We start from the raw sequence: 16,648 nt of genomic DNA on the forward strand, positions 1-16,648 counted from the left end.
AAAAAATATAAAATATCTCTATAATATTAATTTTTATTATCCTATATCTAATAAAATTAAATTTTATACATTTTTCAATTTAAAGAGTAGCAAATTAAATTTAATACAAAATAAATAATATTTTATTAATGGTCCATTTATAAAAGAAATAGAATAATTCTTTATAGTTAAGAAAAATGACAATGGTGAACCATGCAGAATGTGCGCATCATAGTTAAAAAGGGATAACTATGGTGGCGCCGCGATCGGTCAAAATTCGAACGAATGCTTGCGCCGGAACCGCGCAGATCGTCCTCAGTAGTTGCCCAAACGCTGTCACGGGCGTAGCTGGATGCTGGATTGTCTCTCTCTCTCGTGCGCGCGCGTGCCGCAGGGAGGTGCTTCCTTTTCTTCTTCCTCTTCCTCCTAACCTCGTCCTACTCGTCGCCTGTATCGTCGACATACGCCGTGGACGTCACGATTCTTCGATGCTGCGGATATCGTGCGACTCGGTCATCAGTTCACCATCCTAACGAGAAGAAGAAAAGGTGCCGGAGAAAAGGGAGGCCGATGAGGTTTCCTGCCGGTCGGTGAGAGAGAGAGAGAGAGAGAGACAGATAGTGAGGGTGATAAAGGGGGAAAGAGAGAGAGAAAGAGATAGAGATAGAAATAGAGTGAGACAGTGAAAAGGATTTGACAAGGAAAGCCATACTGAGAGAAACAACGAGAGACCGGTAAATCGGGAAACAAAGATGGTGTTAGAGAAATAGACAAATAACGAGGGGAATACGAAAGCAGCAGAGAAAAATTCGAAAGGAAAGCTGTCCGGGAGGGGTGGAGATGTGTTGAAGTGTGTTCTTGTGTATATATATGGTGCAGTGCGGTGCTGTGCTCGAGAGAGAGAATGGCGTGGTCGGATTTCGCGTGCACCTTGCCGTGACGTGGAAAGGTAAAAGTCCTATCTAATCCTTATTCATTTTTCCGACTAATGTTTGATGTGGATATTGTTTTATTGCGAATATCAACGATGTTTTTCAATCCCCGTCGATTAGCCGCGGGGATTGAGTTTCTTATTCAATTGATAATACCCGCCGACGCCGATAATTGGCTTCGATTCGAACGATGATCCGTCTGTCGGTCAGTCGCCGGTGCCGCGTGCGCCTCTATCGTCTGGTTTATCCTTTCCGTAACTACTATGGAGCTCGTTGGCATGTCTGCCGAGCCGAAACATCGTTTTTTTAGTTTAATTATTATTTATTCCATAGTTAATTGATGACTTAATTATCAAATTTTTAAATATTTATGAATTATATATCGCAACTTAATAAGAAAAATCATCATATTGAAACAAAAAGGATTAAATTGAATTTATTGTAATCATATGGATATATGATACATATAGTATTATATTGGAATATATATATATATATATATATATATATATATATATATATATATATATATATATATTGGTTAAATTTGATTGGCTTGATTGAAAATAATTATTTAAATTTATTGCATAATATATTAAGCATAGTAAATAGACGATTAAATTATTTTTATGGCTTGTGATATTATTTTCAATAAATTCTTTTTTTTAATTTTTTTTTTATTTTTCAATACAATAAATTTATAGTAAATTGTTTTATATTATTATGTTTTATATTATATTATATTAATACAGAACAAACTTTGTTATAATCAAAGAAATTCAATTAGGAATGCAATTAAATATTGCATGTAAATGTGTTAAGAGGTTATAAAAAGTTTTATTTTAGAGCATGTATTTCTCTTATGCTCCATATTAAAATGGAATATGTATTGTTTAAGTTCTGTAATAGGAACTTTTGCATTAAAATTTAACTTCGTTGAATTGCATTTAATAGAATAGGTTTGCTATGTTGTTCGTATAGAACAAAGTTTTGTAATAAACAATCTAATTTCAATCTTCAATTCGTTTCGATTAGGAAACAAAATTTCTAAAATCTGAGATTGTACCGAAACAATATTCTAAAATATCGTATTTAGAATTTAGATATATGTAAAACGAAAAATAAAATTTATTCTTAAGAATAAATAAAAAATTATTATAGGAACTTATAAATAATAGAAATATTAAATATGTGATTAGAGAAAAAATTGATAATATTTGCACTGAATCGAATATAGAAAAGAATAGAATAAAACTTTTTTAAATTTAGAAATCGATAAGTAAAAATCTCATATTTGCAAATCAATATCGAAATTTTTCCATTTTAATGGAAGGTGGAGATAGAAAGTTATTTCGACCACGTGTGGTGTATAGTGAAACTCGAGTCCACATGAGTCATAGTGAGAAGTACTTCGCGATATTAAAGCTATTACTATGTTCATATTACTTAAAACCCTGAAAACACTCGTTGGGGATGAAAGCATATGTCTGTTGGTTTTAGTTTCAATGCATAAAAATTATTTTTTCAATTATACTTGATATTTATAATCTTCTACTTTCTCTCTATATTTAAATTTATATAAAGATTTTAATCTATTTCTATAATCTAGTATAACAGCCTGTTCATTTTCATCAATGACAATTTTTATTATATTCTTCTTTAAACATTCTTCCTTTCTTATAATAATTTGTACAATTAAAAATTATACACAAATTTTCAATAACTCAGCAATCATTATAACAGTGAAATACAGAGGTTGAACCCTACTATAAATCCTCTTCTGACAATTCGTTCTAACACGTATCATCAGTAATCCCCAGGTAACTCTATTAGAGATGTCAACACGATGATACTCGGACGTATTCACTCGCGTTCTAAACTACACCCCTAGGTCGCACCCTAACTGCGTTATCATCGCGCGCTGGCTGCCCGTTTGTGACGTTGATAAGCACGTGTCAAGCATAGGTTGCGGCACCGAATCGAGAAGCTTGTTAGACAGGTCTCCGTGAACGTTTCAAAGCATCTCATCGTTGGTGCTTTTAACCGGCCCCCCCCGCACGAAATTGCGTGTCCCCTCGACCGAAGGAAAATCAAGTTCTACTTAAAATTAAATTGCACTTCGAAATAGTCGTTTGCAAACACGCAGCGCACGCAAACTCCAAGGCGAAATGTTTGTCAAGCCAAGACATTTTGCCTTTTGTTATCGTGCAACAGTTCTTTTCAACTTTATCCTCGGTTCTGTTACCCGTAAATATTTAATCCTTTTCTATATAACGTGTCATCTTGTTTAACTTTTCTTTTTTTTTTTTTTTTTCTTTTAAATTTTCACAATGTAGGATTAGACTTGTTGATAATACTTGGATGTTTTCCAATCACGATGTTAAAGTGTTCGTTGTATGAAGTTACATGTGTACGTATACAGGAAAAATGCGCTCTTGATATATGTTTATAACATTAACGCGAACTTTTTTTTTTTAACTTTGCTGCACGAGGGAACGTATCGAACCACGAAAAAAACAGCTTAGTTAACCTATTTTAATATTGCAAAGAAGGATGTATTTTAAGAATCTTAAAATAAATTGTTGATGACCTTGGACCTATATTCATGTTGCATTCCACGTAATAATTGAAATATTAAATGCTTATTAAAATTTATAAACGATATCTGCAAAATCTGATAATTAACTCGAGGCTAATCATTCAGTTTTTGAAAAGTTAAATTATTCTATTAAGAATTGTTTACAAAAGAGAGAAGTCGATCAAATTTTTCCACATATAATAAAACATAATATAGTGTATTATTAAAAAAAAAAAAATTATTAGTATAATAATAATGGAGAATAGTAACAGCAGTAATATAAGTAGTAACAGCTTACGTTTGATCAGGCAGCAGTAGTTCAAGTACAAGATAAAGGACATTGATCAACGATCGTATGCGATATGCGTTTAGATTGATAAAAGTATTGTATATGTACGATATTGTTGTATTTGTCGAATTCAATTTTTAGGAATAAAAATTACGTGTTGTCACAGCAACAAAGAATTAACAATATCGCTATCAAAATCGAAATTGTCACGCGTCCGTTCTAAATTCTTCCTTCTATTAAATTCAGGGATTTATCGTTCGATTGTACGATTTAAGTAAAATTGAATTTCCATTTGTCCACGAGAAAATTTTGTCTGATCAGAAGATTTACGCCTTCATTGTTACCTCGTTTTCGCTTTTCTTTCAAACTCGATCAACCGTTTTCTGTGTTGATCCTTTTAAAGCTGCTGGTCTTTGCTTTCTACGTATCGAAAGAACTTTCAGGATCGAAGTTTCGAAGTGGTGTGTCCTGTCTTTAACCTCTTACAATCTAAACGGTACGATATATTCGAAAGTAACTTTTTCGAACATTGCTAGCTTCTTATGATTCTTTTTATCGAGACTTGATAAAAAACATGTGTATGTACAATATTGTTATAAATTATAACCTTTTTTTTTTAACTTCAATATATTATTTTTATGTAAATGGCATTTAATTTTAGGAGCACTTAATTTATATAATAAAGAATGAAAATAGGGATGTTAAGTAGTTTTAATACTAGCAAGATTTTGAAAATTCTGGAAGATCATCTCGTAATTAATTCATACATTTATCGTATTATATCTGGATTTTTTTGAATGATAGTTAAACTTGATATCTCGATTTTTTGCAATATCTTGATTCTAAATGAGGGTACACTATATTTTAGGAAATTACAAATTTAAATTGAAATGAAATTGAAATTATCTAGCTTTGATAATAATAGTAATATATTGAAATTCTGTAGAAGATATTATAGAAAAGTAATTTTTTTTTAAACGATCAACAAAGAAATCCATTTAAGTAAAGTCTTTTTAAAAATAAGAGATTTATTTCTTTGAATTAATATTTATTATTTTTATTAATATTATATATATTGTATTTATATATTTAATTGATAATTTTTTATTAAAAATAATTAAAACTCTGGTTCTCCTTTGATTACAATATCGATTTGGAAAAAATTAAATTATATCGTCTTTTCGACATGAAAACTCGTATAAATTCGTAATTTTCTTCCTTTTGTCCATTCGTGCAAAGTTGAAATTAATTCTTAAACCTCTTCCGTCGAGGGAAACGCGCAGGTCACTGTTCTCATCGAAAAGAAGTTATGTTAGAAAAATAGTTTGGAGAGATTATCCGATGTTGTTTTAAAACTTTACTTTCGTTATCAAACTTTCTTTAATCGCACTGAATTCCAAACGGTGGCTACCCTTTAAACATTATTTCCATTCCAAAAGTTTCATTGTTGTTGTTAGTCAACTCGACAAATGTTTAGTTTCCCCAGAAACGTGTTGTTTAGATTTCTTCTCCCTAGATTGTCAATAAAAGCTTTGTTCGATGCTTCTTACGTAAGATATTAATTAGAATTCTTGTTTATTATTGATCAAAAAAAAAAAAGGATATTGTAACGTGATATTAACATAGTACGTTAAACAGAGTCAACAAATGCATTGAGCTTTGTGAATTATTGAACTAGAAAATTCTGACTGAATGTTATCATACATTTATTAATAAATTATAACAGATATAACAGGTATGCGTGTATCGATTTATATTTATTTAATAAATTCAATTATAATCGCGTTTCATTCGCCAATATTATACGTGCGTATGTACAATAGTTTAATCATTTCATGTATTTAATGAAAATTTACGTAAAACGATGAAAATACTATCTTCTATTTATAAGTAATTAATTCTTGATAGAATAATGATTAGAATAATAATTTAAATTAATCTTTTACTCGAAACGATTAATATTTTTATTCTAATTTTTTCGCCGTGTCTTTGCCATTATCTTTCAATTATAATTTGACCAATTTATTCTATGAGAATATAGCCAATTCGAGAAAACATTCGCCAACACAGGACAATTTTCAGTAAATTTATAATGATCGTAATGCTGGAAAATGGAAAACTCGAGAGAAGATTGCAATGTTGTCTCGAGGCGGTGTGTAATTCGAAGGCTGTTGAAAGGTTTGTTTGAGAATTGAACCACGCGGCATTTCCTTCCACGCTCGAATTTCTTTGAAAGAAGCGTCTTCAATGCTGTAAATTGTTATTGTCTAAAATCATCATTAACGGGAGGGTTGCAATGTAAGCGAGAACTCGGGACGAATTAGGAACGTAATTTTGCCGTGGCATACGTGTGTTAACTTTTCAATTACGGTGTATAACTTTCTACTTGATCTAATTAGCTATTATAATTCTCCGTACTTTGCTAATGCGAGTAATTTTATAAATGTTTCTTCCTGTAACAAATCTCTCCACTTAGCAATTTCGTTTGAGCTCTTTTAATTATGCCTGTTATAGCGATCCAAATTAACAATTTCGACAAAATTTATAATTTCAATACGATAGAAAAATAATGTGTTGTTGAATGCGAAGTAATTTTTCTTATATTCATAATATAACAAAGGGTTTCGCATTATAAGAAATAAAAATTACATTTATCATCGCGCTTTCGAATAATCGTGGATATTTTTTTTGAACAAAACTACTGGTGGATCGGGACATTATGAAAAACGAAGAACGAAACGACACCAGAGGATCGTTAACAGGGGTTGTATCGCGATAGGATGAATTGATATTTACTATCCACGAGGCAGTTCGACGATTCTGTTTGACGACCGCCTTTGTTCTATCGGTTCACAAACACGGGAGATGTGACGAAAATGGAGAAGAGAATTTATAAACTGGTGAAAGACGAGCGTCGATTGAGTTCGGTGAAGCGCATAGACGACGGTCTCGAAACTCGCTCTTCTGAATCGTATCCGCTCGTCTAAATGAATGTAATTTTCAACTTGGCATCGTGCCTCGTTTGTATGCAACCACAATTGCAGAAATGAAAAGAAATGGGTGAATGCGCGGTCGTTACATCCTCTCTTTTAGAGGTGTCGAAATTTTATACCCGTACGCGAGAACGTAGGGGTAGTTTTGAACAGCTTTCGCGCAGATTGATCCATTTCGAGGTTGAGTATGATTAATCGTTCCAACTGAATCGTTAGAAATTGCGTTTTTTCGTTTCTATTATTTTAATACACATATATAAATTAAACGAGGGAATATAAAGAACATATCGTGACAGAACGTGAAAAAGATAATATTCCTTTTGAAAAATAAAAATTTTTTTTACGACAGAAAGCTAAATAGTAGACGTAATATTTTTAGATTTATGCGTCTTGCTATATTATCAAGTAATTAAATGTTTTAGTATCGCATTGCCATCATTTTCATTTCTCAGAATTTTTACATTTTCGTATCTCCTCGCGTTTCGTTAACGTTAATTAAATAATCAATTACTCCACTCTCCCAAGGCTTCTATTTTCAAATATTTCCCGGAATTTTATTCTAACGGGAAAATGAAAAAAAAAAAAAAAAATTCCGTTCCAGAAGAAAGTTCATGAACGAAATAATTCCTGATATATAGAATTGGAATAATTAAACACGATTCGAATCTAGAGTGAAGAGAATTTTTCGAGGGGGGGGAATATAGGCCGTTGGCGTGTTCCAGAGTTCGTTTGCGCGTCACGAATAAACGAATTTCTCGGCTGAAGAATCACGAGGTTAAAAGTGGTGTGGCAAATGGCTATCAACAGATCTATCTGCCGGCTATTTTCTGAATAAAGCTATTTCTCCAACCTTATTCTTGGCCACTCTTCAGCGTCATCCTAATGTCCGTTTTTCGGGTCGTCAAGTGCATCCGTTGTGCCTCGCCTTCCAACGATTTACCGTTCGATCATTTCACAATCAACGCCTCGATTCAGAGCAAACTTGATTAATGAACGCATATCCAGAATGACCCCGTTTTTACCATTATATCGAAATGCATTAAAATATATTTTTCTTCGTTTCCTCATTTTTCTGGTGCTTTTTTTTTCTTTTGTTCATTTTAGCAAACATTTATCTTTACACTTTCATACGTTGTTATAATGATTTCGTTAACGTTAGAAATTATTAATTGTATCTAAGTTTTTCTTTTCAAAGATCATTCGAATAATTTTCAACTCGAAATATCGAAATGATTTTACTATTCGTTTAAACAGCTTTCTTTCTTCTGAATATTGTACGGAATATTCGCATCAAAAGACGAAAGACGTGGTTAATCTGTTGGAACTAACGTCTGACCGTATACTGTCCACTACTACTTCGTTTCTCTTTTTCTCAGCTATTTTACTTAGAAAGAAAATACGTAATTATTTGTATAAACGTGGAAATAAATCGATCGGGAAATTGTTTTAAACAAATATTTTCCGCTCAATGTAAATTTTAAACGGTTTCATCAAATAATTCTCTTATTTGTTATTTTCAAAAGAGGGATTAAAATTTTCTCCCTGATAAACTGGAGAATACTTTCAATGCTGCGTCGAGTTAAAAAAAGGACAGATTTATTCATTGTTATGAATGTATCGATGAAGAAAACTTCACGTTCCATTGAATCGCATCATCGAAATTATTTTATCCAGAAATATTTCATTCGTTTCCTTTCCTTTATTACGCTTTCTCAAATTAAATTACATCTGATATATAACTTTTCATTACGACGTATTAATACAAGACTAACACAAATTATATTGTTTTTCACGCGAACGATACAACTTGTTCAATTTCTCGCTCGTAAAATATATTTCATTCATTCTCTCTCTCTCTCTATATATAAATTTCACGAAACAAGAATAAATACAATTGAAAACGCGTTTTAATTTCTTCAATTAAATTCCACTTTCCCCAGAAGAGGAGAATAGAGAGACGCATAGCGACAATTTGATCGGGCGCATATGTTAATTCTATTACAAGCGGGGAGTGCGAGTGTCCAAAGTTCTCGGTGCTCTTCTATCTATTGTGACATAAAAACCTTTCATATCGTGGCCCGTGCTAGTTGTACCAGTCCATTAAAGCCGTTTCACACGATATATCACGCACAATATATATTCATTCATGTCCCTTTGAATTACCTTTTGGCAAGGCTTTGTACCTCCATGTAAGGAGGGTGTTATCGCGGTTGAAAGTTTGCCAAAGACACGAGTTTCACTCGATTCGGTTACAATGCTCGAACGCACGTTATTCTCTATTCACGATACTTTCAAAAATATCGTACACTAAGGGAAAGAAACTTTGGACAGTTTTGGAAATTACGCCATTTAGTTTGAATTCGAACCTTTCACACCCTCTTCCAATTCCTCCCCTTTAAATTTCCCGCGTAAACGGCTCTCCGTTTTCCCTTTCTTTCCCTGCTCTCGTTTCTGCTTAGAGATTCCTCTGCTTTTATCTTATAACCCCATACAAATCTATTCATTTTGTATGAAATTTCTCCGGTTGTCTCTCTGTTAATCCAGAAAATTAGAAATTCCTATAAATAAGATTTAGAAACTTTTTCAAAGACTTTTAATTTTCAAAGTTTCCTTCGAAAATGATTCTCATAAAAGTATCGATAATTCAGAAGAGGAAGAAACAAATTTTTTCAAGCATGGAAATATGGGGAATCGAAGAAATAAAAAAAGAGAGAGAGAGAGAGAGAGAAGGGGGGTCTTGCCGCAGGAGCTTTACCGGATTACGTTGAACCCTCGACACGAGACTCGTGTCCCGAATAAAGTTGATTCCACGGGCAAATTGAATGTTTGTCATGGTTTAATCGAGCGTAAAAATCGTTGCGTTGGTCGGCAGACAGCAGAAAAATCATTTGCCAAATTGTTCGCGATTCATGGGTTATGTCGCGGATTGTAATTCCGTGCCAGATCTTCCCTGTTTTCACATTGAGGATATCATTACACGTGTGTGTCGCTCCTTCCAATCTCGACACGTCGTTCTATAAGCATGTACGAGCTACGTGCCCGTAATTCCGTCACTGAAATCAGTTACTCTTGATGCAACGATGTGTATCACCAAGTCGGTTGGTTACCGCGAGAACGTTGTTACGTTAACAACGAGATCAAAATCGTGTAAATAAATGTGTATTTAATTTTTCTTATCTCGAGATTTAGATTTTATATTTGTCTCACGAAATATTTTGTAAACCACAATATATCGATTCGATTAATCAATCAACGTTAATGATCTTCTCGATATATACTGCTTGATCAATATAATAATACGTAGTTAGTAATTATCCTAATGTTCAAACAAAGTTTAAGTAAGAAGAATATTGTACGAAATCATCCATTGATGATTAGCTGTTTAACAGTGATTTATTACTTCGATAATAATTAATCAACACGACGGACGTTTATTAGATTTGGAAGAAATTTTTCACTCAATCATTCGTCAATTTTCTTCTCGTTTTTAAAAAAGAGAAATTTTTCTTTTTCTTAAAATTCCACTTCCGTCACGATCCTCAAACAGATTCCATTTCGAATTTGATCCGGGTATCAATTTCCAACCGTATGAAAGTGTAATTTAATTTCTTCGGTGGGATAGAACGTATTCAATTACAAAGCAAGCGCAGAGATCATTTTCGTGAAATATTCAAGAGACGCGTACTATTATCGTACGCCAAGAGTATATCCCTGTGATATCTCTTTTACCTTATAGATACACATACACACACGCGCACACGTACGTATCGACGATGGTTCTCCAGAAGGTAAATCGAGCATGTACCACACATCGAGAGAGATCGTAGAAGTGATGCGAGCCAAGGATTTGTTTCTCGCATGATGCGTTATGCATTTGGCATGCATACGCGGCGCATGATTATCGATGCATTCGATATTATTGAAGATCGATGAGTAACCCTGCGCTGCCTTATGGTTTCCACCACGCCAAATTCCAGGACTTCTTCTTTATAAGCTTTCGTTATAAGGAACGTGACGTGCATAAATCGTGCGTCGTATCGAATCGATCCTCTTTTTTCCCTCTTTATACATCGTATCTCGTATTTTCTCGTATCGAATACTTGGATCGTGCTGCTCTTCTCTCTTCTCATCATTTTTCCTCGTATTGTTGTATTTGTGTACGAAGAATGATTTTAACTGGAACAGAGAAAATTTCTTTGAAAATGAGGGAGTGAAAATAGGGTAAATGTATCGAAACAAAATATTACGATACGTTTGTAAAGAATTTCCGATCGATGACAATTTTTCCTCCGTACAAAAGTTTCAACCTCTTCCTTCTTCTAAAAAGAGATTTATAAGACGAATCATATTTTAAGATTGTTCGAACGAATAAAAATACAAATTGGAGGAAGTTCGAATGTTTTTTAAAGACTCTCCATTTCCTGCCTCCATTTTTCCTTTCTGTTTATTTTTTATCCAACTTCGTCATACTTAATCATATCTCTTTCGAGATGTTTGAATAATATTCACGTTCGAGAAGGAATTTACGTTATAAATATTTTATAATTAATTAATTCAAGGATTTTAAAATTGATCATGATAAAATATTAAGATGTTTTCCAATTATTCCAAGCAATTATTTTTAGAAATAATTGTACGTTTATAATGTATAATTACATTAAATTATCATTGATCCATAATTCTAAATTCCTGTAATCTGTTCGATAATCAATCCAGAAATAAGTCATCTTAAAGTCATCTTGATTCTTTCTAGTAGAAAGAATGGCACAGGAAGAGATCATAAAGAAAACTCTTTATAAGATGATTGCAGAACGTGTAATAAGTGGATGTTGACTGCATTTTTGAGAAATTTTACTGAAGATTAAAATACACGAAGTGATTCTGAGGCATTCATTGATTTTTGACTCTTCTCATTTTGTAATGTACAAATAATGTACAATTAAAAAATGAAATATTTTTCAAGAGAGCTTTTCTTCTCGGTAAAATAATATTAAAGATAATTGCATAAAAAAAGAAGAAAAAAAACTTCTCAAATGAGTATGGAGCGTAATTTTGTTGAAATTCTATCCCATTATTCCCCTTTCTGCATTTCGAGTAAAGTGAAATGTTTCGAATTTTAAACAGATTTACCAACTATCCTCGGCATTTTCATCGCGCTTGCCTTATACCCCTTATCGCGAAAGTTCTCGTGTTAAAACGAATCAGCGTAGATCTTTCTTACTGCGAAAACCGTTTTGTGAGTTAACCGCGAATTAACCTAAAGGAAAGTAAGAATTTATCCAGAGAATTTATCGAGAACTGTGCTATTCGAATACAAGTGCTATATTCGAATAGTAGGTTAGTTTAAATAATTTTTTTTTCATCTAAAAAAAATTTAATTTCTCTCTGACACAAAATATTTGTTTTCTTCATAATCTTTCTATTCTCTTTCGCGTAATTTATTTATGAAACAATTAAACAAGTTTTGGTTAATTTTTGTTCATTTAATTTGTCGTGCAATTGTTGAAAATGAAATTGTTTAAAGAATTTTCAAATTATTTTGAGAGGATAATATTTGTATATAATGTAAGATTATTAATTGAAATATTATCTTTTAAGAATTGGTAAAATCGAGATAGAAAAAATATTGCATAAGAAGAAATTGAAGAAAGCGAGACGCATTAAGGTTCACAGTTCTCATTCGAGGATAGATTAAAAACCATTGAAAAGAAAGAAATGTCCTTTCATCGTTCGAGAAGAAAATTGTCCGATCTAATTCTGGGCAGAAATGTGAAGCTAAGATGAGAAGAATATATTTCGATACTGTCAGAGAAATGAGCCTCATTATCCAATTTTCTAAATTCATGATTATTTTGGAATTTTCTTTTTGAAATTTTTACCTCATCTTAGAGTTCCAATATTTCTTTTTACGAATCATTTTTTTCTTAGATTAAATATTCGTTAGAAATACTTGAATGCAATTTTCCTTTTAACTCTGCCTCGTCATAATATCTTGAAAGCAACGATTAAATATTTTCTGGCAAAAAAATATCATCTTGACACTCGTTGCTCGAGTAAAAATAACCGTTCAAAACTTGCGAGTTGCTCAACTCCCTTGGAAAATAATCTCGTTTGTTTTCAATAAGTAGAACGCCTAACGAATTCGAGTTGTTGGCGGAACAAAGACGGTTAGTTTCACTTCTTTCCAGGTTAATGCTACGGAAACTTGGAATCCTCTCGCGTTTAGTTTGATGCGTGATTCCAAACTTCGTAATTATGCGCAACTTACATACCCGCAACGATATTCGCCGACGTACTAACAACGACAAAGTCAACAACATTTCACTTGGAGCCGTGTATCTTGACACACGCGTTTCTAACGTTGCGTATAATTTACGTTTCCATGAATATATATAAATCGTACTCGATGTACAAAATTGGAACACTGTTGCATCACATCTCTATTAATATTGCAACACGGAAACGTCGAGTGAAACGAATCATAATTGTTACAAATATGTCTGATTATACACGCTTCTCTCTGAACTAACAATCTCCATGATTGTTACTTCCATTCACAAAACATTACTATTTATCTCTTATCTTTTTTCCAATCGAATCGTTGCATATTATTTTTAAATTACCTCGCGCAATCGTTCGAGCTTGGAATTTTCATCAAATCGAATTTCAAATTACGAAACCGTACCCCCTGTATTATGAAAATCAATGATCAAAGTCCGAATGAACGTCGAATAAATCGCAAAGATATGGATGGACACCATCGCCGTGCCAATTGACACCACGTTCAATAACACGAAATCGAACAACGACACGGAGAACCTCTTTCAGGTGTCCCATTCATTATTCACGCGGCCACGCTTATCTAATCGTTTCCGACCGTCCGCTTAATTCCGTAACGGCCGCAATTAGCATCGATAATTTCGAAACGGTTGCGAGGTGGCTCCCTCGTCGAAGCGAGGATATCATCCCCTTGAAAACAAAACCGGATGGGAATCGATACGGTGGACATCGATACAACCGCCGGTGATGACGACATCGTGATGATGTTTCGACATCCGGTGAAACGAAGCTGTTGGAAGCGCGAAACCTTCCCCTCTTCCTCCTCCTCCTCCCTTCGTTCTCGATTGAATGGCGGGAGAGGGCGAAGGTGTCCCGGAGGCGGAGGAGGAGGGGGAGGCAATGGATTTGCATAATGTATACGGGATGCAAATTTAACTGCATCCGCGCGAGACTGGGTCCCCTCGAATCGTGTCTCCACCGCCTTGGGGCTGGTTGAAATTTTCCGTGGAAATTTCCAAACGTATCCTCGTAAGCTACTTTTAGATTACGAGGTTGAGTCCGTGAATTCGACTCGGACATCAATTTTTTTTTTTCTTTCTTTTTCTTTTATAGACAGGTGGATGATTTGTTAGAAGAAAGAGAATCGTGGGTGTCGGTGTCAATTAATTGGGAAGGGAATTTGGAACGCGATTGGAATGCGAACTGCAGTGTGTTGGGGGTGTTGTATCGTGGTCGAGGCGTAATTGCTGGTATATTTTTTTCTTTTTTGTTTATGTGGTTGTTCGATGGAGCTATCGGTAAAGCTAATTGGAAAAGATTTTCTTCTTTGTGGATCTTTTAGTGAAATGTTGGAAAGGGTTACTTGTTCGAGAAATGATCGTACTTCTTTTAATTATAGTAGATAGACTATTGAATGAGATGATTGATATTTATAATATATATTTTATATAGATTTTAAACGAATGTTTTCTAAAGCGTATATAATTAAATCTCAAGTTTGTGTATAATATATGCAAGAGGATATGCACTTGAATTTCTCTGAAGTGGTATTCATGAATATTTTCAATGTCTATCCAAAAGTTGGGAATTAAAAATGAATTAAGAATTTTAATATTAATATCTCTGTACAAGTGAAGATATTCTTCGTAGAATTTTTCAAGTCGTAAGTTTGGAACGAAAGATTTAAATAACTTAAACATCGGAATGCTTTATCAAAAGTAATTATCTTTCAGGGAAAGTATAAACGGGTCTAGTTTACGATCACGAAAGATATAACGGGGATCAATTTTAATTACTCCAATATATTATTTTATGCGCTCCAATTGTTTCCAACAATTCGAAATTATTAATCGTCCCGCGATACGAGCGGCCACCTACTAGTTTGTATTATTATTCAATTTAATGGTCTGCCACTTCGACTGAGGTATACATTTCAATCTCCTCTACTTTTCTTCAACTTGGTAATTTCTTTTATCTGCAAAATTGGCGGCTCATGTAAATTTCAAGATTAAAAAATATTTCACGTTGCTGGTTAAAGTTAATTTCTCATATATCTTAAATTTGTTTCGAATACCTATTTTTCTTTTTAATCTTTGTACAATTTAATTAGAAATTAAGCAATAAATATACATTTTAGGCGGAAGATACGAAAAATTATGGAAAACATAAGTGACTTATTTTTGTTTCTCAAGTTGTATAAAATAATTTCAAATAATTTTTAACTTCACACGAATACACGATAAATAATGGAATACACATACCGTGGAAATTGTGTAAAAGCTTCCATATTGTTGCAATTTAATTTCATTTCTGATTTGCACAAACGATCCGCAATGTGTGAATGCGGGCAAGGGAAACGGTACATGCACCGACTTGTCGGCCGAATAATGAAATTTTCACGAACAATAGGACACTCTCGACTCGAATTAATTGGTCAATAGGATTTAGGAATCTCGCGAAACTATGGAACGGCCAGAATGGCCAGATATCCTAGAAGCTCCCTCCCAACTTACTTCAACGGGGTTAATTTCCATCGTGCATTATTCTCCCGACAAAAATCCGCGAAACCGCGGATCCAATCTCGTTATAACTTTTCATTTCTCTTACTCACCCCCTTACTTTATACGCGATTAATCAAATTTAATTAAGGACCAAGCGTAGTTGGTTGGTCTAAAAGTTATATCAATGTATCTTGAGCGTGTATATATACTCCTTTATTCACTTTCGATTCAGAGAGAATATTAAAATCCTCACTTCTCGCAATTATTATTACATTTCATGCTGCCCTCGTACCATTTTTACATCAATGCTTTGAAACCAATATTTTACCTGGTATTTTGTTTTCTTTATTATCTAAATCTAATTCAAACTATACTTCCCTTCGAGATTCTATTATCAACAATTTCGATTCGAATCGAATTACAGCAACGCCTTTGATTATCGTGGCGGAGGAAGGGTTCATGAATCAGGGGGTGCGTGTGAATGCACCCTTAGAAGGTGCAGAAGGTGGGTAACGATCAACACGTAAAGCAGTTTAGGCGCGTGCGCGTGTTCGATGACGTCACGAACGCAATCCCTCCCTCCTCATCGTAAGGGAGATGCTTTTCGATATCATTTTACGGTAGATGTAAAATCGCGCCACACTCTTTTAGCTGAAACATCGGCATGATACGCATTGACACGGGCCCCGCTACTTCCTGATGAGTGGTTCGATCGTTTCGACACACTTTGCACGGAGGAGTTAACCCTCCGCCCGTTGCATAAACAACCCCTGGACCGAAAATTTTATGCGAAACGATCTGGCCGCCTGCAAACGATCGCATGCATTTAGATCGACTCCGAGCGAGAGAAAGAGGTTTTTCTTTTCATTCACGTGGATCTCCACGAATCTTTTGTTTTGAAAGAATTTGAAACGTGTGTTTTAATAATTATTTTACGATTGTTCTTTCGATGAAAAGAATCTTGCCCCGATGTTATTCGATAAAATACATTTTGGAAGATTTCGAGGAAAGTTGTGCTCAAGTTGTTTCGTTCAGTATCGTTTAATTAATCTGGGTGGAAGCGAAGGGGTGGATTTAAAGGATTTTGTTGTTTGATT

At 33.8% G+C, this 16,648-nt stretch overlaps 1 protein-coding gene across 1 annotated transcript in view; it reads left to right on the forward strand.

The window, feature by feature from the left end:
• The first annotated feature begins 283 nt into the window (after positions 1 to 283).
• LOC411036 (two pore potassium channel protein sup-9) overlaps positions 284 to 16,648 on the forward strand; it is a 116,620-nt gene continuing 100,255 nt past the window's right edge. The window contains exon 1 of the mRNA XM_026440127.1: positions 284 to 928. The gene's annotated coding sequence lies outside the window, so the exon portion shown is untranslated. The remainder of the gene's footprint in view (positions 929 to 16,648) is intronic.

This window comes from Apis mellifera, linkage group LG4 (genome assembly GCF_003254395.2).
Source record: "Apis mellifera strain DH4 linkage group LG4, Amel_HAv3.1, whole genome shotgun sequence".
Classification (NCBI taxonomy): Eukaryota; Metazoa; Arthropoda; class Insecta; order Hymenoptera; family Apidae; genus Apis; species Apis mellifera.